Source organism: Leopardus geoffroyi, chromosome A2 (assembly GCF_018350155.1).
Source record: "Leopardus geoffroyi isolate Oge1 chromosome A2, O.geoffroyi_Oge1_pat1.0, whole genome shotgun sequence".
NCBI classification, from domain to species: Eukaryota; Metazoa; Chordata; class Mammalia; order Carnivora; family Felidae; genus Leopardus; species Leopardus geoffroyi.
The window spans coordinates 61,188,737-61,212,422 of record NC_059331.1 but is presented as its reverse complement, the minus strand read 5'-3'; positions in this window follow the sequence as shown (position 1 = coordinate 61,212,422).

Here is a 23,686-nt window from a genome sequence, read left to right as displayed (position 1 = left end):
ATCGGCTCTGGACCACCCCCACCATCACCCCCAAACTTCATCAGGTCGACAGCAGAACTCCACCCACTGGCTGCTACAGGTGCCTTCATTCTGAAGAGCAGACAGTTACCGAATTTTCAGTATCCTTCAGGACCTTCTATGTGCAGGAATCAGCCCATTCAAGGTCTAGTGCACCAGAGCTACTTTCCAAATACCTGAGGGTAAGCCACAAGCCAGTATCTGCTATGAGTCATTACTGGCCTCAAAGGACAGGGAAAAAAAGCCAATGCCAGAAACTTTCCGTCTCTTTCTGAAGGAACAGTGCAAGAGGTTTCCCTTGGTCCTAGCCCACACATTGTTCATTCTCCTGAGGCAACCACCTTGCCAGGAGTTTGTGCTAGTCACTTTTTTTTTCCTCTATCGCATTGTCTTCTGTTAAGAAAGAACTTTGTATCTTCTCTGTATCCTTCTCCATCCTGTTTCTCTTTTGCAACAACGTTCTCCCTGTTGTCCATTCAGGGACAGTGTCTCAGAGCCATTTTTTTCTACTTTTAACATGGGTGTCAGGCCATATTCTTGTCACTCTGGGCTACGTTGGGCCACAGGTCCCTCAAAAATTGCCTTTCAGTACTATGTTGACAAAGGTAAGCCCTGGGCATTTCAAAGTGCCCACCCAGCACTTGAATGCCCGTGTGTAGTCAGGGTCACTGATATTGGGATGGAGCTATACTCCATCTTGTGGGACAAGAGGACCATGGAGCTAGACATTTCGTTCTCAGCTTGATCGCATTCTCCGCTGAAATGAAAAACTTTGGCCCTGCGTGTAGCCATTCCAATTCCCTGGCTGTATTGATAAGGGTGTCTTGGGTCCCAAGCAAGGGCAATGAGGCTGTGCTCCAAAGAGTGAGTGCCTAGCCCTTCCTAATGAACTCTGACTCTGGTCTGTGCTAACCAAGAGCAATCAGTTTCTGATATCCCAAAGGAAAGATTGCCTTCCTGTCAGTACTTGGTGTTTGGCTGGCTGATACAAGCAATGATGGTTAGCCAACTTGTTTCCCTCCCTGGCCGTTAAAGATGCTTTCAGCCTGAAGAGCAGTTGCTTCACCCAGGTGCAGTATTCTTGAGGACCTGCTTAGAACAGAAAGAGAACATTCAGGAACCACTGCACCACAGCCCAGGTCCAAACACTTGGGCATTAGCCTGAAGCACATACCTGCTACCTTTTGAATCACTGCTGCCTCTACCCTCTGACACGGTGGGAAAGGAGAAGAGTGAACACCAGAAGCTTTAGCTCTCTTTGTGAAGTAGGAATACAGATATCTTGCCTTTGGGCTCCCCCTGTAGACGATGGAGGTTTCCCTTTGCCCTAGCCCATATGTGTTTCTTATCTATGTGTTTGTTATTCCTGAGACCATCAGCTTGCCAGGGGATTGTACTAGTCATTTAACCCTCAGATTAATCCCCTTTTCATCTCTCAGAAGGAACATTGTCCCTCAGTGTATCTATTTCCATTCTCTTACTCTTTATTTAATGTTTATTTGTGCCTCATATGACTATGGAGGGCAGGCCAATGTTGGGACTCCAGGCAACGGAGTCCAGAGGTTTCTGGAGATAAGGCCCTGCCTTTTTCTTGTAATTTACTAAAATACTTGTAAATGGATGGTGGCTCTGCCAGTTTAACCCCTTGTTTTCTGTCCTTTCCTTTATCCTTGGGTAGCCCGAAGTGCTTGAGGAATGGCACACATATGGCTCCTGGAGGTGCTATTTGCAAACTAGGACTTGGTTTGCAGGCTGGGTGGGGCAGTGAGGCTGTCAACCACACAGTGAGCTCCCAGGGACTGGTGGTGAGTTCCCACTCTGCTTCTGTGCTAACCAAGAGTAATTCCTGTCTAACAACCCAAAGGAAAGATTGCCCTACTGTGAGAGAGCATTTAGTGCTTGGCTTATGATGCTGAAGAGAACATAATCCATGTTCCAGGACATAGTGCAGAAAGTGGCCGTTCAAAACTATTGGACCACAGGAACCAAGTTTCCAAGCACTTGAGCAGCAGCCTGGAGCATGGAGCCGCTACCCCTGAATCCCTGCTGCCTCTATCCCCTGATGGGAAGGGCAGGAAAAAGAGCCAAGGCCAGAAGTCTTCCCTGTCCTTTAGAAGGAAATATGCAGACCTCTTGCTGACTGGGCTGTCAGGAGGTTACCCATTAGAGGTTTAGTTTGTGTCTGGCCACAGGTGTTTCTTACTCCTTAGACAGTACCTTGCAAGGAAATTGTGCTGACACTTCATTGGAATCTTTGTCCCATTCTCATCTATAATCATGCACTTTGGCTTTTCGCCGTTCCATTTCAATACCTTCCCCCCCCCCCCCTTTTGTCAACATAGTTCCTCCCTGGCTGTCATTCAGAGCCAGTGTCTCTGGGAGCTAGCCTTAACTTAAAGTTGGGGGATCTGGCCAGATCCTTGTGTCTCGGGCATAGGTTGGGACATAGGACCCCTCGTGATTCACCTTTTAGAACTATGTGGACAATGGGAGGTACAGGGCACTTGAGGGTGCCCAGCAGAGTGTCCAAGTGTAGGCAATGCCAGGGTTTGGGAGGGAACTGGCTTCACTGCTGGTTGAGGAGAAACGATGTGAGACATTTCATTCCCAGCTTTATCCTTATCTCCTCTGTCATGTAGAGCCTTTGCCTTCCATACAGCCCTTCCAATCCATATTCTGTTTTTATGACGACATGATGGGTCACAACCAGGAGGAATTGGTCTGTCAGCCACCCAGCCAACATCCATGATTTCTGATCAACTACCACTCTGGGTCTGTGCTATGTGAGAGCAATCACTTTTTCCCAGAGAATGATTCTCCTGTGCATGAGTGCTTCTTGCTTGACTGGCCCTGGCAATCTCTGTGATGGGTAGCCAGCTTGCCTCCCTCCCCTGGCTGACTGAATTATCCTCTTTCTCTAAGGCAGATGGATCAGGCATGCACAGTATACCGCAAGACTATTCAGCCCTAAAAAGCCCTGTCAGGGAATGCTGTCCCATGATTTGGTTACAAAATCTAGAGCACAACAGGAGCCCGGGGCCTGCAACCACTGAATCACTGAATCAGGGCACTTTCTATGCCCTGAGAGGTAGTTCATACAAAGGATCCCAGGTCAGAAGCATTCCTTCTCTTACTGAAAGCAAAGTGCAGGCCTCGTGCCAATTGGGCACCTGGGTGTAGGCAACGGATGGTTCCCTTTGCCCCAGCCCACAAATGTTTCCTATTACAGACAACAGTTATCTTCTCGGGAGATTGTGCTAGGCACTTCCTTCTCAGCTTCATCCCATTCTCTTCATCTTGTAAGGATGCACTTTGGCCCTCTGTGTATTTATTTCCATCCTTTTGCTCTTTTTTTTTGAAGCAGGATCTTGCTAGAGTCCACTCAGAGTCCATGTCTCAGAGCAATATCCTCCACTTTAAACTGTGGGCTCTGGCTGAGTCCTGGGAGCTCTGAATAGACTGGCAATGGGACCTCTTATAATTTCCCATTAGAACTCTGTGCACAATGAGAGGCCTGGGGCATATCAAGCTGTGCATGAATGGATGCATGTAGGCAGTCCCAGAGGTTTAGGGAGGGACTGGCCTTACACATGCAGCTAGAGAAAAGGTAGAGAGATGCCCAGCAGTGTTATCTCATTCCCATCTGTCGTGTAGAGCCTTGGCTCCCCTTATAGCCATTCCCACCAATTTGCTATTTTCAAAATCTTGGGTCACATTCAGGGATGATTGGGCTTTCACTCATGTCACACAGGCAGAGCCCAAAGATTGGTGCTCAACTTCTCTGGTCCTGTGCTCTGTGAGAGCAAAGAGTACCTTTATATCAGAGGAGGGATGGCCCTCTTGTCCCTGAGTGCTTGTTACTTGGCCAGCTGTGGTAAGTACAGCAAAGTGCAGAGGTGCCTTCATTTTGAGTCACAGATGGCTGCCATATGCACATTAGGCCTTGGGACCTGGCCAGCACAAAAAGGGCCCTTTCAAGAACTGCATCAGGTCGACATTGCAAACACTTGATCACCAGCTGGGAGCAGGAAGCCCTTGCCTATGAATCAATGCTGCATCTATTTCCTGATGGGAAGGAAGGAAAAACCACCCAAACCACTTTTCCCTCTGTTTCTGAAGGAAGAATCCACAGCTCTGGCATAATTTCACTCTCAGGTGTAGCCTTGGAGGTTTCCTTTGACACCAGCCCCCAAGTGTTTCTTACACCCCAGATAGCCAGCCTGCCAGGAGATAGCAGTAGGCAGTTAATTCTGTTAAGGAAGAACTTTAGTCCTCCAGGTGCCTATTTGCATTTTATTGCTCTTGGTTCAACAAACAGGTGCTACCTGGGAGCCATTAGGAGGAAGAGTGTCAGAAGAACGTCCTCTGTTTAGAAAATTCTAGGATCCATAAGTCTGTGTCAGGTACACAGCCCAGGTGCAAACATTGGTGTGGAGTGCCCAGTCAGTTCCTGAGCCAATGGACAGCTCTCACTGTAGTGTCAGGTATCCCAGAGGACAGCAGGCCCCTCTGTCGCTGGGGGCTTGGTGCTTAGTCAGCTGGAGTAATTGCGGGGATGGGTAGCCCACTGGCCTCCCTTCCCTGGCTGACAGAGGTGCCTTCATCCTGCAGAGGAGATGATTCATGCATGCACACCAGGCTCCAGGTCCTGGTCAGGGCACAAAGGGACTTTGAAAGGAATACTGCACCAGGATCAGTTCTAACCATTTGACCATGAGCCACGGCTGAATCCCTGCTGCCTGTCTCCTAGTGGGAAAGGGCAAAGAACACACACAAAGCCTTTAGCTTTGGTAAGGTATGAAGAATGCAGACCCCTTGCTGACAGGGCTCCCAGGTGTAGCCTGTGGTGGGCTCCCTTCACCAAAGTCCACAGGTGTTGCTTCTTCCTGAGACAGCCAACTTGCTAGAACATGGCACTTGTCACTTTATTCTCCACATCATCCCATTGTCATCCCTAATGAAGAACTCTGGCCCTCTGTGGATCCATTTTCACCCTTTTGCTCTATTTCCAAACTAGGCCCTCTCTGGGATCCATTGCATGTAGTCTCTTGGCAGAATATCCTTGGCATTCCACTGGGGATCCTAGTCGGGTGCTTGTGACTGTGCAAGAGGTTTGGCTACAGGGCCCCTGGTAGGTTAGTGTCAAAACCACGCAGGCATTCAGAGGTCTAGGGTGCTGGAAGGGTCCAGAAGAGAAGGTTGGCACTTCGGCTGAGCCAGAGGGCTGGGAAGTGAGCTGGCCTCCTTTCTTGGCTGAGGGGGAAAGAAGTTGCATAGCCCCTTTCCGGGTTGATCCTGTTGCCTTTGGAGATATTGACCTTTGGCTCTTTGTAAGGCCATTCCCTTTCCTTGGCTTTATGTCTAACTATGTCCCTGGTTAGACTTAGGAGCCATGGGGCTGTCACTCAGCTGGTGCCCAGGGAAAGATTTTCGCACAAGCCTGTGCATATGGCAGATGGGCACCAAGCAAGGCAGCTGAACCACTGCTAATGGCAGCACTTGTGCTTACCCAGACTTGGATTTACCTTCCAGCTGGGGCAGAGGGGTCATCAGGATCACAGGCATCAGTGCTGCATGCAGGGCATGGCCACAAGGAAGTTTGTGGGTCAGGGGCTAAGGTGTGAACAGCCCTGTCCATGAGGCAGTGCCATAGCTGCCTAGGCAGCCCAGCAAAGCCACCGTGTGCTCATGGGGTGGCAAACATGGCATTGTTCTGTGCAGCTCTGTCCTCCTTCAGCATGCTCAAAAGTAGCAATGGCGACATTTCTGGCTGGCAGGACGAGGTTTACAAGAGCCCCAAGGATAGTGGCAGAAGGCAAGGACTGGCTGATAGGGTGGAACCCAGGAGGGCAGCCTCCTTACTAGTTCACTTCTCCCATCCCACTTTTGCAGGATTAATGTGCCCTCACAGGAAAGGGATATGCATGATGTGATGCGTTGAACAAAGCCAGCAATAACCTATCATGAGGATGAACTGAGTCAAGATGCTGGCCAGTGTGCAATATGCCTGGAAGAAATGCAGAGGGAGATACTAGAGCAGGGTTGCCTTGCCTGTTCACATATCTTTATGGCTGCATTGGTTTAAAATAAATAGATCTTGCCCTGAGCGTCATTCAGACAGTGTAACAACTTCCCATTTTACAGTTATTCTTGTCTTTTCAAGACACTTGAAAGTCTGCGAGGCTCTGAGGTTGTGTCCCTATGGCCAAACACAAACACAAAAAGACAGGCCTCCTTCCTTGGCCAGAAATCCGAGTACTGAGAGACTCATGTAGAGGGAAACCATCATACAGGGAAGACTATCCTGCTGAAGAGCCAGGGGCCTTCTGGCCAAACACATGCCACGGTCCCAGGGAATGGACCAGAATTCCCAGTAGAGGGCCCAGCGTATGACTCTAAGCCACTCACCTGGAATGGAGCCCAGGGAGGGCTCAGAGTGAAACTAGAGCAAAGGGGTGAAAAATGGATAGAGGGAGGGCCAGAGTTGTGCATCAGGGATAAGAATGACTAGTAGCATCTTCGTGAGCTGACTGATGACTCAGGAATGAGAAACACCTGTGGGCTTTGGCAGTCAGTGCCATGTGTAAGTTCCAGCTGAGAGCCCTGTCTGCAAGAAGCCTGCCCAGATCTTCCTTAAGCATCATAGGGAAAGACGTAGCTCTGGGTGTGTGTTCTGCCCTTGCCATCAGTCCATAAGAGCAGCAGTGATACAGCTGTAGCAGGGATGTGCTCCTGGCTGATGGGCAAGCATTTGGAAGTGGGACTTGGTGCAGGATTCCATCCAAAGGTACTTTCTGGGCTGACCAGATCCGGGAGCTTCCTGCCCACATGAAAACCTGCTGTTCTTCCAAACGAAGGGGTCTCCATTAGTGAGGGGAGGGAGGCCAATTGGCTACCCATGCTCGTGCATACCCTAGCCAGCTAAGCAACACCATGTGCACCGCGATGGGAGGGGCAGGTTTCTTCTGGGATATGAGACCCAGAGAACCTTCGATTTCCTCAGGAACTGACTGGGAAACTGGCACGCTGTGTAAGTGACAGCCCTATGCTCCTGGAACGTGAATGGAGGCCTAGCTAGAAAAGCAGCAGTGGCATGGGAATGAGTAAGAGAAGTTCCCAAGTTAGCATCTCCAAAGAGAATGGCACCCATCTAGGAAAGAGAGATCTTTCTGAATGAAATCTCAAACCAGACAGGAGGCTGGCTCCCTTCCTCAAACCTCTGGCTGGCCTACACACAAGCATTCTCCACTGGGCTCCTGCAGATACCCTCGGCCTGGTGATGTCCACAAATTCTGAAACCCAATTCCTATGGCCCCTGTGGCCAAACCTCCTGCCCACTCACTAGCATTGTACCAGACTCCTCACTTCATAAGAAAGGATAGGACTCTGAGACACTGGCTCTGACAAGATTCCAGGAAGAACCTTGTTGCCAATGAAGAGCAGTTATTTACTCTTGCTATAATACCCTGCTAAGAAACCAGAGCTATGGGACAGAAGGTCAGCTGACCTCTGGGACATCAGACTCTCAGAGGCCTCTTTTGACTCTGGAAATGACTGGAAACTTGCCTCCAGTCCTTGGGATTTTGTTATGGACATGGCAGCCCCATGGTCTTGGTGGGTGACTGTGACCAAGGGGATAGGAGCACCAATGGGATAGGAAGTTGAGACCACGTTCTGCATTCCACTGGGCATGGGGCAATTCAAAGAGGGAGATATCTCTATCATCCCTTCATCTTCTCCCACACAGCAGGCAGGATCCTCCCCTAGCCACTGGCTTCAACTACCCTCAAGCATTCTCCCTGGGTATCTTTACACATCCTAGGTGTGGGGTTGGCCAGAAATTCTAAAATGATCTTGAGGAGGACCCAGGGTAAAACCTACATCACCATCCAAAGGACAAAGCCAAACAGGCAAACTGAAAGAAAAGGATTGTACTCTAAGTCACTGGCTCTGCATAAAGTCTACACAGAAACTCTTTAGACAAAAAAGGCTAAGTGGTGGAGATGGAGACCTAGACTCTTGGAGTTCTTCATCACTCTTGAGATTTGGAGAATGTTGAGAATGAGGTACCCAGCACAGTCTCCTAGAAAGCTGCTCGTATCTGGAAATAGAAATGCCCGTGGGCTTATGCAAAGGGAGCCCTCTGAAATGGCACACCTGAAAGCCCTGTCAGCAACAAACACCCATTCATTCTTTTGGAGCCAGAGGTGTCTGGCTACATCTGTCCCTCCAACTTTTGGTAGCAGTTGATGGAGCCAACGGTATTTGAGGTGTCACTATTGGGTTCTACTGGCTCTTGCTCAGGAGTCTGGAACAAGGACTTTGTTCCCTATTTGTGGACAAGGATCCTCCTCCACTGACCATGGACTGGTTCATACTGCCCACGTACCAACTGTGTGCTTCCCCGAACAAAGGCCACTCAATCATCCAGCTCAGGGAGGAGAGATGGCTCCCCTTCACCTCCCATACCACAGCAAGCCAAGCAACAAGCACTCAGGGACTAAAGGCCATCTTTCCTTTGCTAGATCAGAGCCTGAGAGCTCTCCCTGAGCACAGGAGTTTGATGTCTACCCGGGGGGTGCCAGCTGAGTGAGTGATGGCTCCATGGCTCCTAAGGGGGAAAAAGTCAGAAAGAAAGCAAGGGGAAGGAAGTGGGCCCAAGGAGGAGGGGGGCACAAAATTCAACATTTCCAGTGGCAATTGGGACCTACTTGGAAAGAAGGTGTCTTCCTTCACTGGCCCTTGGCCAAAAGGAGGCCAGCTCCCTGCCCAAATCTCTGGCCCAGGCTTCACACAAACATCGCTCTTTTGGGCAATGAGAAATCCCTGGGCCTATCGAGAGCCACATACTTCTGAAACCCAATGAAGTAATGAAGAAAGATCCCTGTGGGAAAATCTCACCCACATTCACAAGGACTGGGTCAGACTCCCTGGTGGAAGGCAGAGGATAGGACTGTGAGACACTGACTCTGTAGGGATTGTGGGAAGAACCCTGTTTCTAAAAATGATCAAAGATGTGTGATCATGGTAAGGAGGGCCAGAGCTCTCCAGAGACAGGAAGGGGATTTATATGGAGCAAGAGGTTCCCAGCACCTGCTCCTGGCAAACTGGCTATGGGAACAAGAAAAAACACCTGAGCACTTAGGCAAACCAGGCCTCTAGAGTCTGCATCTGGGAGCCCTGTGGGAACAGGCCTGCCTTCTTTCTTCAGGAGGACTTAGAGAGCCCTGGGACTTTGCTTTTCTTGGTTTCCCAGCACTGAACGGAGTGAGCAGTGACAGTGCTGTAGCCATGAGGTGCCCCCAGCTATGGTTGCAAAGTGTGGAAAGGGGCCCTGGGGCCATCTTCTGATAAAGGGCTTTTTCTGGGCTGACCAGCTTCTGGCGCCTCCTGCACATGTGAACAGTTTGCTACTCAGAAGGAAGGCCCATCCATCAGGCAGAGCAATGAGGCAAACTGGCTCCCCTCCCCCCAGCCCCTGCTACAAAGAGCCAACCACCAAGCACAGGAATTGGAGGGCTATTCTCTCTCAGCCCATGCTCATGGCTGTCCCTGAGCCAAGGACTGAGTGGGCATCCAAAGCCCATCCTTTGGTGCCCAGTGCATGAGTGCCAGCCCCAGCGCTCCTAACATTGAGCAAAGACTGAGTCAAAATGACAGGAAGCAAAAGGGACTGGCTGAAGCCAGGACCAAAGGGAATGTGTCGATATGTCCACCCAGTGGGAATGTGATCAATGTGAAAAGGACAGGTTAAACTTCATTTCGCCTAGGTCCAGCAGGAGGCCAGCTCTCCACTCATACGGCTGGCCCAGCCTCCACCCAAAGAGTTTTCAGCTGGACCCCTTCAAATGGTCTAGGGCTCTGCATGTCCATGAAGTCCTGAAACCAAAATGCCAGGGCCTCTTTGGCTCAACCTGTCCCACAGACACAAGGGTTGGTCCACAGTGGGCGTTTGCAAGCCTGAGCTATTATTCTGACAGACAGAATTGTATGGACCCCAAGATGAACCTTGATGGAGAATAAAGCACTCTCATGAAACTTGATACTCCTAGGGTCAGAGATCTTCATTCAGGATGAGAATTGCATGATGCTGAGAAAACACTGAACAACACAATAAAGGAGCAAGCAGGTGTGGTCAGGAGTCAGAGAAATCTTTTGTGGGCTTCGGCTACAGGTCAACTCCAAAGGATGCCCCTTGGAGCCCTGTGAGCAAGAGACCCTCATTCTCCCATAACAAATAGAGGGAATTTGGTGTGTTTCTGCCCATCGTGTCAGTAGATAGGGAGAGCAGTGACCCTGAGGTATGAAGAAGGTGTTTCCATGAGATGATCAAGAGGTGGGAAGGAGACCTTAGTGCACTATGTTTTCAAAAGGCGTTTTGTGGGCTGATCAGGTCATGCAGCAAAGTGCGCATGCACAGACTGCCTGTTCTTCCAAGTGAGGATATCTCCATCTATGAGGGGTGCGAGTCAATGTGGCTACCCATTCCCACGATGACTGTAGCCTGCTAGGCACTGAGGGCTCAGGGACAGGAGTGCTAGCTCTCCTCTCAGCTATCAGAATCTTAGAGGTCTGCATTGGCACAGGACCTGCCTGGAAACTCACCTCCAATCCATGGACATTTGTTGTGTATGGGACATCCCCAAGGTGTTGGTGTGTGAATTGAGACCAGCTAGAGAAGCAGCAATGGATTAGTTATGACTCCCAGGCCAGTCAAAGCTCTGAATTCAAATAGGTATGGGTCATATCGAGGAAGGACATAATCTATCTTCCATACCCTCTTCCCACACAGGAGGCAGGAACATCCCCTAACCCGTGGCTGAGCCTACCCACAAGTATTCAGCCTCAGCACCTTCACACACCCTAGGTTTGGCGATGGTCACATCATTCTGAAACCAAATTGAGAATGCCCCATTGCAATACCTATCTCACCGTCCCAGGGATACCACCAGACTCACAAGCTGAAAGAAGGGAATGGTACTCTAAGGCAATGTCTCTGAATACATTCCATTCAGAACCTTGTGCAAAAACAGGGTAATGAGTGGACATGGAGACACAGACGGCCAGAGTTCTTCCTCACACATGAGATGTGGAGACGTTTGAGAATAAGTATTCAGCACAGTCTCCTATCAAGCTGGTTGTATCCAGAATAAGAAATGCCTGTGGGCTGAGGCAAAGGGAACCCTCTGCAGGAATTCAGCTGGGAGGCCTGCATTCTGATTTTAGGAGACAGAGATTTCTGGCAATATCTCTCCCTCCCACATGTTCTGTCTGTTGATGTCGACCCCAGGTTTGAGTTCTAGGTATTTGGTTCTGTTGGTTCTTACAAGTTTAGAACAAGGAAATCATTCCCTGTTCCTGGAAAAGGCTTCCCTTGTGCTGACCCTCTCCTTTCCCCGACTGCTCATGTGCAAACTGTCTGCCTCAGAATGAAGGCAACACAGTCATCCAGGACAGTGAGACAGGCTGGCTCCCCTTCCCCTTCCATACTACAGCAGGTCAATCACCAATCTTCCAGGGAATAAAGGCCAGCTTTCCTTTGTTAGCTCAGAGCCTGAGAGCTCTCACTGAGCACAGGAGCAGAGTGAGAGTTTGATCCCTATCCAGGTGAGCTACATGAGTTTCTGATAGCTCCCTGTCTCCTAAGGGAGAAAAAGAAACCTGTCAGAAATACAGCAAGGTGAGGGAAATGGGCATGAGGAGGGCCAAAGCTTGAGTTTCCAGCAGGAATTGAGTTCCACTTGTAAAGAAGGTGTCTTACTTCGTGTGCCCTCGGCCCAGAAGGCCACTTCTGTGTCTGAGTCGCCCAACCGACACACATTCTCTGCTGGGACCCTTCCATTGGCCTGGGTCTCTGAATGACCACATACTTCTGGAACCCAATGAATTGATGAAGATGGAGCCCTGTGGCCAAAATCTCTCCCACGGTCTCAAGGACTGGGTCAGAGTCCCAGGTGGAAGGCAGAGGATAGGACAGTGAGACACTGACTCTGAACCGATTGTGGGAAGAACCTTGTTTCTACAAGAGAGCAAGGATGTGTAAAGGTGGATAAGGAGGGTCAGAACCCTTTAGGGATGGAAAGGGGAATTATGTGCAGAAGGACGGGTCAGGCAGGAGATCTTGGCAACCTGGCTATGGGAAGAGGAAACACCAGAATCCTTAGGCAACAGCGCCATCTAGCGTCCGCATCTGGGAGCCCTGTCAGCAACAGGACTGCCTTCTTCAGAAGGACCTAGAGGGCCCTGGACTTTGCTTTTCTTGCTTTCCCCATCATTGAATGGAGTGACCAATGACAGTGCCGTAGCTGCCAGGTGCCCCCAGGTTTTTCTCCACAGTGTGGAAAGGGGCATCGGGCCCCTCTTCCTGTAAAGGGCTCTTTCTGTGCTGACCAGCTTCTGGAGCTTCCTACTTCTGTGTGATCTCTCTGCTTTTCAGAAGGAAGGCCAGGTCCCTCCATCAGGCAAAGCAATGAGGCAAGTTGCCTCCCCTCCCTGCACCTCTTGCTACAAACAATCACCAAGCTCAGGGATTGGAGGGCTCTTCTCCTTTGGGATAGCCGATGCTCATGGCTGTCACTGAGTACAGGACCAAGTGGGACCTGACACCCACCTGTTGGTGCCCTTTGAGTGAGTGCCAGCTCCAGGGCTCCAAAGGTTGAACACAGACTGAGTCAGAATGACAGGAAAGGAAAGGGAATGTCTCCAGCCTTGGCCAACGTACGTTCAATATTTCCATCCAACGGGAATGTGATCAATGTGGAAGGGTCATGTTAAACTTCATTTTCCCTAGGCATGGAGACCAACTTCGTCCTGATACATCTGGCCCAGCCTGCACACAGTTCTCAGCTTGACCCCTTTGAATGGCCTAGGGGTCTAGATGTCCACAGAGTCCTAAAATCAAAAAGCCATGGCCCATTTGCCTTAACCTGTCCCACAAGTCACAAGGGCTGGTCCATAGTGGACAGTTGCAAGCTGGAGCTATGACTCTGAGTGACTGAATTTGTGGGGACCACAAGAGGAACTGTGGTGGAAGAGAAAGCAATGTCATGAAATTAGATACACCAAGGGACAGAGTTCTTCATTAAGGATGAGATTTGGGTAATGTTGAGAACAATTGGACCAGCACAGTATATTAGCACACTGGATTGCTCAGACCTCAGAGGAACCCTTTGTTGGCTTGGCTAAAGGAGTACCTCAAAGGATGCCCCTTGGAGCCCTGTGAGCAAGAGACCCATATTATCCCTTAAGAAACAGAGGGAAGCTTTGGCTTCTGTTGTCCTTCTGCACATCGTGTCAGGAGATGGGACAACAATTATTCTGAGTCATGAAGAATATGCTTCTTTGTGATGATCAATAGGTTTGAACGAGGCTAGGGTTCACCATTTATTCAAAAGAGTCTTTGTGTGTTGATGAGTTCACGAAGCATGCTGCACATTCACAGTCTGTCTTTTCTTCCAAATGAAGCTATGTCAATTAGGGTCTGTGTTCATGTGGCTACCCTTTCCCACGATACTGTGGTCTGCTATGCACTGAGGGCTCAGAGACAGGCATGCTAGCCGTCCTCTCAGGTATCTGACTCTGAGAGCTCTGTATTGACTCCGGAAAGGCCTGGAATCCCACCTCCAAACCTTGGACCTTGGTTGGTATGGAAGAGCCCCTTGGTCTTGGTGTGTAAACTGAGAACAAGTTAGAAAACAGCATTGGGATCAGAATCACTATGAAGTGACTCATGGTCATATATTTCAAGTGGACATTGGTTCAAATCTAGGAAATATCTCTGTCTTCCCTTTCACTTGTCCCACGTGGGAGGAGGGATTTTCCCCTAACCAGTGGCTTGGTCTACCCACACGCATTCTCCCTGTGCACCTTCAAATACCCTAGGGTTTTGGTTGGTCACACCTTTCCGACAGCTAATTGAGAGGGGCCCAAGAAACACCTATATTACCAAAACATGGCCACCGGCAGAAACCAACTGGAAGAAAGACAGTATGTCTCTCAGAAACTGGGGTTAAAAAGAACCTGAATTTTTTTTAAGTAAAAAAGGAGAGCCACGTTGTGTAAATGGAGACACAGAGTGCCAGTGTTCTGCATCACAGCTGACGCATGGAGAATGTTGAGGTTGAAACAACCATCACATTCTCCTATCAAGCTGGTTGTGTCAGGAAAAAGAAAAGCCTGTGGGCTTAGACAAAGTGAGCCCTCCAAAGGACTGCACACAGGAGTGAGCCTTCTCTTCAAGAAGCCTGAAGTCTTTCTTCAGGAGTCAGAGATTTCTGGCTTTGTCCCTTCCGGTATTTCCATCAGTTGTCAGAGGCAGCAGTGTTTGAACTGTAGCTGTTGCATTCTGCCGGCTCTTGCTCAGGAGTCTGGAACAAGGACTTCACCCCCTGTTCTTGGCATGGGCTCTTCCCGCTGGAGTGTTGACCCACTCTTGGTTCCTACTGCCCATGTACAAACTTTCTGCTGCTCAGAATGAAGGCAACTTAAGCAGGTGAGTGAAGCAAGGCCGCCCCCCTTCATCTTCTATACCAGAGCATGCCAAGCACCACCCACTCAGAGGCCACCGTTCCTTTGGGATAGCCAAGCCTGAAAGCTCTCACGGGGCACAGGGTCAGAATGGGAGTCTGAGTACCAGCTGAGTGCCAGGGTGCCAGCTGAGTGAGTGACAGTTCTGTGGCCCTGATGTGTGAACAAAAAGTTATCTTGAAACACAGCCATGGGAAGAGAATGACTAGGAAGTGGACCAAAGCTCGACATTTCAAATGGGAAATGGATCAATGTGGAAAGGAGATGTATCACTTCATTTCTTCTTCATCCATAAAGGAAGCCCGGTCTCTCCTGCAACCTCTGGCTCAGCATACATACAAACATTCTCTGCTGGGCATCTTCCAAAGACCCAGGCCCCTGGATGTCCATATGCTTCTGAAACCAGATGAAGGGGTGGTCCTGTCTCAAAATCCACTGCGCACTCACAAGGACTTCACCACCCTCTCCACTTGAAAGCAGAGGCTGTTCCTCTGAGAGACTCACGTAGAATGAACCTCAGGGAGAAACTCATTGGACAGCAGAGCAAAGGGGTTCAAATGATAGTCGGTGTGCTACAGTTCTTCATTAGAGATGGGAGATGGGAGAGATGGAAGACTGTTGTGAATGAAGTGGCTAGCACAGTCTTTTAGCAAGTTGGCTGTCTCAGGAATTAGAAACAGCCCTGGGCTATGGTAAAGGGACTTCTCTGCAGGCCACACCAAAAGCACTGGCATCATGAGGTTTCGATTATTCCTTCAAATACATAGGGAATGCCCTGACTTTGATGTCTTTTCTGCCATCCCATTGGAACATAGGGGCAGCAGAGATGTAGCAGGGTATATGTGGAGCATTGGGGTGTTGTGTTTGTTAGGTGTGTGGTGTACGGACAGCGCGTGTTATGTGATTTATCAGCAGTACGTCTCTGGTGTATGTGTAGTGTGTGCACCTCTGTGCATGGTATATGCAAAGTGTGTGTTTTTATGTGTGTATGTGTGTGCATGTGTGTGGAATACGTGTGCTGTATAGGTACCATGATGTGTGTGTCATGTTTGGACTGTGTGATGGATATTTTGTGTATGCGATGTAGTGGGTTGGGTATATTACATGTAAATTGTGTGTGGCGTTTATATATGGGGTGGGTGTCCAGTGCGATTTTTAAGCAGTATAGAAAAGTGTTGTACATAGATTTGAATGTGTGTTCTTGCGGTACGTTGTCATATGTCTTGTCTGTGTGTGATATATTTGGTGTTTATGTTTCCTAGGCACTGCGGGAGGTTGAAGTGTGGTGTTTGTGGTGTGTGAGGTAGGTGTGTGGAGTGTGTTTGGTATGTAGACCTTGGCGAGTGTTGGCTAAACCTTGGTTATAGGGTGATGTATGTGAGACAAGATGATAGTTTGGTGTGTTAGTTGAGAGGTAGGTTCTCAACATTTTTGTTTCACAGGGTGGAGGATATGGCATTTTCCTTAGAATTCCTCACATAGGTTTTCAAACACTTCTAACACAGTGAAACGAGATGTTAATTGAAAGACGTTTTCTCCATGGTTTTCTTTCAAGTTGAGTGTACGGTACTGTCGGCATACAATTAGGCCTAGATTTTCAAACACTTCTCAGTTGGAGAAAGGAGACGCCTTTGTGTCCAGTGTGTTTTCACCGAGTTGAGTATATGCAACTTTCCTTATTCTTCCCGGCATAGGTAGGTGTTCAAACACTTCTCACTCAATGAAACAAGATGTCATTTTAAAAATGGTCACTCCACCCTGTTCTTTCACAGTGTTCAATATGGCACAAGTCTAAGCACTTGGCTTAGAGATTGCCACTTACATTTCAAACACTTCTAAGGTCGTCAAACAAAATGTTAGTTGAAAGGTCGTTTCTCCATGGCATTTTGTCACAGAGTTAGGTATATGCACTTTCCTCATAGTTACCCGCATAGGTTTTCTGACACTTGTTACATACTGAAACAAGAAAGTAGTGGAAAGATGGTTCCTCCACGATGTTATTTCTCATGGTGAGTCTATGCCAGTCCCCCATATTTTCTGCATAGGTTGGAAAGTCTTCTTACTGAAACAAGAAGTTATTTGAAACACGCTTTTCTCCACAGGATCATTTCACAGAACTGAGTATATGACACTTTTCTTATAATGCCTCGCACAGGTTTTCGAACACGTCTAACAAAGGGAAACAAGAAGTTGGTTGAAAGACAGTTTCCCCACAGTGGTTTTTCACAGAGTTGAGTATACGCCCCTTTCCTTATTGGTTCCTGTAAAGGTTTTGGGAAACTTCTAACCCTGAAACAAGATGTTAGTTGACACACGGTTTTATTTCAAAGAGTTGAGCATATAGCACTCTCATTATACATTTATACTCTACATATAGAGAGCATATAGCACTCTCATTATACATTTATACATATATATACTCTCATTATACATTATAAACACTTCTGACTTAGTGAAAGAAGATGTTTGGTGAAAGAGGCTTTCCCGAACGGGTTGTTTCAGAGTTGAGTCTATGGCACTTTCATTATCATTTCCCACATAGTTTTTCAACCACGTCAGACTTAAGGAAAAGCAGTTAATTGAAAAATGCGTGTTCCAAAGTGTTTTTTGTTTTTCTCACAGAGGTGAGCATAGGGAACTTTCCTGAATGTTCCCTGCTTAGGTTTTTAAACACCTCTCACCCAATGAAACACGATGTTAGTGTAAAAATGGTTTCTCCACAGTGTTTGTTCATAAAACAGAGTTGGGTAGATGGCACTTGCCTTAGAGTTTGCTGCTTCCTTTTTCAAACACTGCTAGCTTAGTGAAACAAGATGTTAGTCGAAAGGTGGTATCCCTGTTGCATTTTTTTTCACAGAGTCAAGGTCAGGTCACTGTCCTCATAGTTCTCTGCCCAGTTTTTCAAGCACTTGTTAGTGAAACAAGGAACTAGTTGAAGGATGGCCTCTCCACAATGTTATTTCATAGAGTTGAGTGGATGGCACTTTCTTTATAGTTGCAAGAATAGGTTTTTCCAACACGTCTACCTTAGTGAAACAAGAGGTTGGTTGAAAGACGGTTTCGCCATAGTGCGCTTTCAGAATTAAGCATGAGGCCCTTTCCTTCTAGTTCCCTGCAAAGCGTTTCCAACACCACTCAGTTTGAAACCAGACCTCAGTTGAAAGATGTTTTCTCCATGGTTTTCCTTCAAGGAGTTCAGGGTCTGGCGCTGCCATTATACTTATAGTCCTAGATGTTTAGCCACTTCCAACTTAGTGAAACAAGATGTTAGCTGAAAGGTAGGTTATCCAGTGTTTTTTCAGAGAGGTGAGTATATGGAACTTTCCTGAATGTTCCCCGCATAAGTTTTCAAACACCTCTCTCAACAAAACACGATGTTAGTTTAACAATGATTTCTCCACACTGTTGAATCTATGGCACTTGCCTTCGAGCTCGCCATGTACATTTTCAAACGCTTCTGTGGTAGTGAAACAAAATTGTAGTTTGAAAGGTCTTTTCTTCACGGTGTGTTTTCACAGAGTTGAAAACTCTGTGTATTCACAGAGTTGAGTAAATACACTTCCCTCATAGTTTCCGGCATAGGTTTTCAGACACTTGTACTTCGTGAAACAAGAAATGAGTAGACAGGTGTTGCCCCTACAATATTTCATAGCGGTGAGTCAGTGCCATTGCCCAATATTTTCTGCATAGGTTTTCAAAGAATTCTAAGTGCATGGAATAAAAAGTACATGGAATAAAAAGTTGTTTGAAAGATGGTTTCCCACATTACCTCACAGAAATGAGTACATGGACTTTCCTATAATTCCACACACAAGCTTTTTCAAACATGTCTAGCGAAGACGATTCAACTAGAAGGTGGTTGAAAGCCCTGATCACCAGTGTCGTTTTCTTGGATATCAACTTACTGAAACGTGATGTTTGTTGAATGATCCCCCAGTGTTGTTCCACAGAGTGCATATATGGCACTTTCCATCTATTACGTCGCATTGATTTTCGAAATGCAGTGCATTCACAAGAATTTATTTGAAAGACGGTTTCTGCATAGTGCTGTTGCACAGAGCTAAGTACATGGCACTTTCCGTATATTTCCCCACATAAGTTTTCAAACACTTTTGACACTGTGAAGGAAGCAGGTAGTTGAAAGAAGCTTTCTCCACGGTGTGGATTCACAGAGAGGAGTTCATGGCACTTTCCTTACTTCCACGCATAAGGAGTCAAAGACTTCTAACCTACTGAAACAAGAAGTTGGTTGCAAGACGTTTTCGCCACTGTGCTTTCTCAGAGTTGAGTAATGTCCTTTCCTTATAGTTCTCAGCGCAAGTTATCAAGCACCTAACCTAGGGAAACAGGAGGCTCGTTGAAAGGTGGTTTCCCCACACTGTTATTTCACAGAGCCGAGTGTATGGTAGTTTCCTACAAGTCTGACCCAGTGAAACAAGAAGTTGGTTGACAAACCTTTTCCCCATTGTGTTTTCCCACAGAGTTAAGATTCTGGCCCTGTCCTTACAGTTCCCTGTAAATGCTTTCAAACACTTCTAACTTGGAAACAAGACGTCATTTGGAAGACGGTTTCTCAATAAGGTTTTAATTCAAGGAGTTGGGCATACAGCACTCTCCTTTTGCATTGAGGCCTAGGTTTGCAAGCCCATCTATCTTCGTGAACTAAGACTTTATTTGAAAGGTAGTTTCTCCGCTATGCTTTTTCACAGAGTTGAAGTCAACTCACTGTCCTCATAGTTCCACGCATAGTTTCAAACATTGTTAGTGAATTAAGGGATTGGATTCCTCCAGATTTTTTTTACAGAGTTGAGTATAAAGCACTTTCCTTAGAGTTCCCAGGATAGGTTAACATAGTGAAACAAGGAGTTGGTTGAAAGATGGTTTCTCGATAGTGTTTTTTTTTTTTTTTCAGAATTAAGTATAAGACCCTTTGCTTACAGTAATGTGTAAAGGATTTCAAACCCCTTTCATTTTGAAACCAGATGTTTGTTGATATAGGGTTTTCTCTCATTTTGAAACCAGATATTCTTTGAAACAGGGTTTCTCTGTGGTTTTATTTCAAGAAGTTGAGGGGTATTTGTTATTATACACTTAGGCCTAGATTTTCAAACACTTCTGACTTGGTGAAAGAAGATGTGTGTTGAAAGAGGCTTTCCCAACTATGTTTTTTCAGAATTGAGTCTAGAACACTTCGTTATCGTTTCTTGCATAGAGTTTCAAACACTTTAAGCCTACTGAGCAAGGAGTTAATTGACAAATGATTTTTCCAAAGCGTCTTTTTTTCTCACAGAGGTGAGTATAGAGAACTTGCCTTAACGTTCCCTTCTAGGTTTTCCAACACTTCTCACACAACGAAGCAGGATGTTAATTTACAAGCCACTTCCCCACTGTGCTGATTGTAAAACAGAGTTGAGTAGATGGCACTTGCCTTAGAGTTCACCCCGTACTGTTTCAAACCCTTCTAACTTAGTGAAACAAGATTTTAGAACAACGTGGTTTCTCCACGGGTTTTGTCACAGAGTGGAGAAAATGTCACTGCTTAGGTCCTCGCATAGGTGTTCAAACACTTTTAATGTAGTGAAACCGGACAGTAGTTGAAAGACAGTTTCCCCATAGTGTCGTTTGATCTGACTCTATGGCACTTTCCCTGCAGGCCCTGCCTGCGTTTCCCAACCTTAGTGAAACCAGATGTCAGTTAAAAGATGTTTCCACCACAGTGTTTTCTCACAGAGTTGAGTGTAGGGCATTTTCCTCATAGACCCTGCGTAGGCTTTCAAACACTTCTAACTTGGTGAAACCAGAAGTTAGTTGAATGATGGTGCCTCCACAGTATTGTGTCACAGTGTCGTGTATATGTCAGTTCCTACATCTCTCCCCATGTAGGTTTTGAAGACAGTTCTCACATAGGGATCCAAGATGTTACTTGAAAGGTGGTTTCCACAAAGAGCACTTTGATGGACCTGAGGATATGGCACTTCCAACATAGTCCCCAGCGTTTTCCAAACACTTCCAACTTAGTGAAAGATGGTATTTGAAAGTTGGTTTCGCCCCACTGTTGTTCCACAGAGCTGAGTATAAGGCAATTTCCTTATAGCCCATGCACAGTTTTCTAAACACTTCTCTCTTGGTGAAACCAGATGGTAGTTGGAAATCTGTTTCCCCAGTGTTGTTTCACAGAATTGAGTATATGGAGCTATCCCCAGAGGCCCCACAAGTGTTTCCAAACACTTCTAACTTAGGGAAATCAGATGCTTGTCGGATGGTTTCCCCCACAATGTTTCATACAGCTGTGGGTATGCTCACTTTCCCTAACCTAGTGAAACCAGGTGTTAGATGTTTACACAGGGTGGAGTACATGGCACTTTTGCTGTAGGCCCCACATGGGTGGGTTTTCAGACACTTCTACAAGATGTTACTTGAAACAGGATGTTAGCTGAGGCAGGTGGGTCCTGCACAGTGCTGTCTACTAGAGTTGAGCTAAAATTTATGGGCCCCGCATAAGTTTCCCAACACTTCTAACATAATGAAACCTTGGGGTAGTCGAAAGATGGTTTCTCTACAGTATTGTTTCACAGAGTCGAGTTATGTGTCACTTGCCTCATAGATCCCAGCCTAGCTTTTCAAACACTTGTAACTTAGTGAAACAAATTCTGAATTGAAAGATGCTTATCCCACAAAGTTGTTTCGCAGAGTTGAGGATGTGGCACTTTCTGCCTAGGCCCTGCATGGGTTTTCCAACTCTTCTCAATTTGTGACATCAGATGGTAGTTGAAGGATGGGTTCGCCATGGTGTTGTTTCTCAGATATGAGTAGAAGGCACTTTGCACGTAGCTCCTTGCATGGGTTTTCAAACACTTGTAACTTAAGGAAACAAGATGTTACTTTGGAGATGGAGTTGCCACAGTGTTGTTTGGCAGCATTGGGTACATGGCACTTTCTGCATAGGCCCCGCGTTGAGTTGTCAAGCAGCTCAACTTAGTGAAGTGAGAATGTTAGTCCCAAGATGGTTTCCCCACAGTGTTATTGCAGAGTTTGGTATATGGCACTCTCTGCATAAGACCTGTGTGGGTGTGCAAGCAATTCTTAGTGAAGCCAGATGTTAGCTGAAAGATGGCTTCCCCACAGTGTTGCTTCAGAGTCGAGTATATGGCACTTTGGGCACAGGCCCCACATAGTTTTCCAAACACTTCTAACGTAGTGAAATGAGATGTGACTTGAAAGACGGCTTCCCCACAGTTTCACAGAGTTGAGTGTAGGGCACTTTCGACCTAGGCCCTGCATTGTGTTTCAAGCAATTCTTAGTGAACGAGACGTTAGTTGCAAGAGAGTTTCCCCAAAGTGCTGCTAGGCAGAGTTGAGTGGATGCAACTTTCCACATAGTGTCCACCTAGGTTTTCAAACCCTTCTGTCTTAGGGAATCAAGATGTCACTTCAAAGTTGGCTTCCCCATCATGTTATGCCGAGGGGGATAAGTGTCATGTTCCGTGTTGGCCCTGCAAAGGTTGTCAAACATTTTTCCCCTAGCGAGAACAGATGTTTGTTGAAAGGTAGTTCCACCACACTTTTGTTGGACAGAGTTGAGTAGATGGCCCTTTCAGCCTATGCCCCGCATGGGTTTTCCAACACTTCCAAAGTAGTGGAACCCGATGTGGGTTGAAAGATGGTTTCTCTACCATGACGCCTCACAAAGTGGAGGGAATGGCGTTTCGTTATACCTCTAGGTCTAGGGTTTCAACCTTTCTCACTGAGTGTACCACGATGTTAGTGGAAAGATATTTCTACACAGGGCGGTTTCACACTGTTGAGTATATGGCACTCTCCTTGTAGGTCTCGTCTGGGTTTTTCACACATTTCTAACTTAGTGAAGTGAGCCGTTAGCTGAAAGATGGTTTCCCCACAGTGTTGCTTCAGAGTTGAGTATATGGCACCCTCGGTGTAGGCCCCGCATTGGTTATCAAACGATTGTAACTTTGTGAAATGAGATGTTACTTAAACGATAGTTTTCCCCAAGTCCTGTCAGATCTAATTCAGTTTATGGCACTTTATGCACAGGCCCTGGATAGTTTCCCAACACTTCAAATTTAGTGAAACCAGGTGTTACTCGAAAGATGGCTTCACCTCTGTGTTGTTTCCCTGAGGTGAATAGATGGTGTTTCGTCCTAGGCCTGGCATATACATGTTTTGAAACACTTCTAATTTAGTGAAACAAGATGTTAGTTGAAAGACCGTTTCTCCACAATATTTTTTCATGCAATCGAGTATATGTCACTTTCATCACATTTCCCCGCAAATGTTTTCCAAGACTTCTAACTTAAAGACCCAAGATGTTGGTTGAAAGAAGGTTTCACCCCACTGTGCTTTTACAGAGTTGAGGATGGGCACTTTCCTCATAGGTGCCCGCATGGTTTTTCAAACACTTCTAAATTAGTGAGAGCAGATGGTACTCGAAAGATTGTTTCACCACGTTGTTGCTTTCACACAGAGGCATAGATAGCACCTCCCTGATAGTGCCCTGCATCATTTTCCAAACACTACTAACTTACTGAAACAAGACGGTTTGCCCAAGGTACTGGTTGACAGAGTGGAGTATATGGTGTTTTCTGCCTAGTTGCCGGGTAGGTTTTCACACACTTACCTTCGTGAAACCAGATGTTAGTTGAAAGATCTTTTCTCCACATGTTTTTCACACACTCGAGTCTGGGTCACCAGCCTCATAATTCCCCGCAAATGTTTTCAAAATCTTCTAATATAGTGGAACCGCATGTTATTTGAAAGATGGTTTCAGCACAATGATGTCTCACAGAGCGGAGTATTTGGCACTTCCCTCATAGTTCCTCACATGGGTTTTCAAAGCCTTCTAACTCAGTGAAACAAGATATTAGTTCAGATTATATGACACTATCTCCGTCAGTCCTGCCTTGGGTATCAAACAGTTCGAACTTAGTGAAGCTACATATTACTTGGAAAATGGTTTCTCCAGAGATTTTCACAGAGTTGATCCTATGGCACTTTCTGCATGGAGTTTCCAACAATTCTAACTCATGGAAACCAGATGTTTGTTGAAAGATGGCTTCACCACAATGTTGGTTCAGGGAGTTGAGTGAGATATCACTATCCACACAAGTCCCACAAGGGCTGTCAA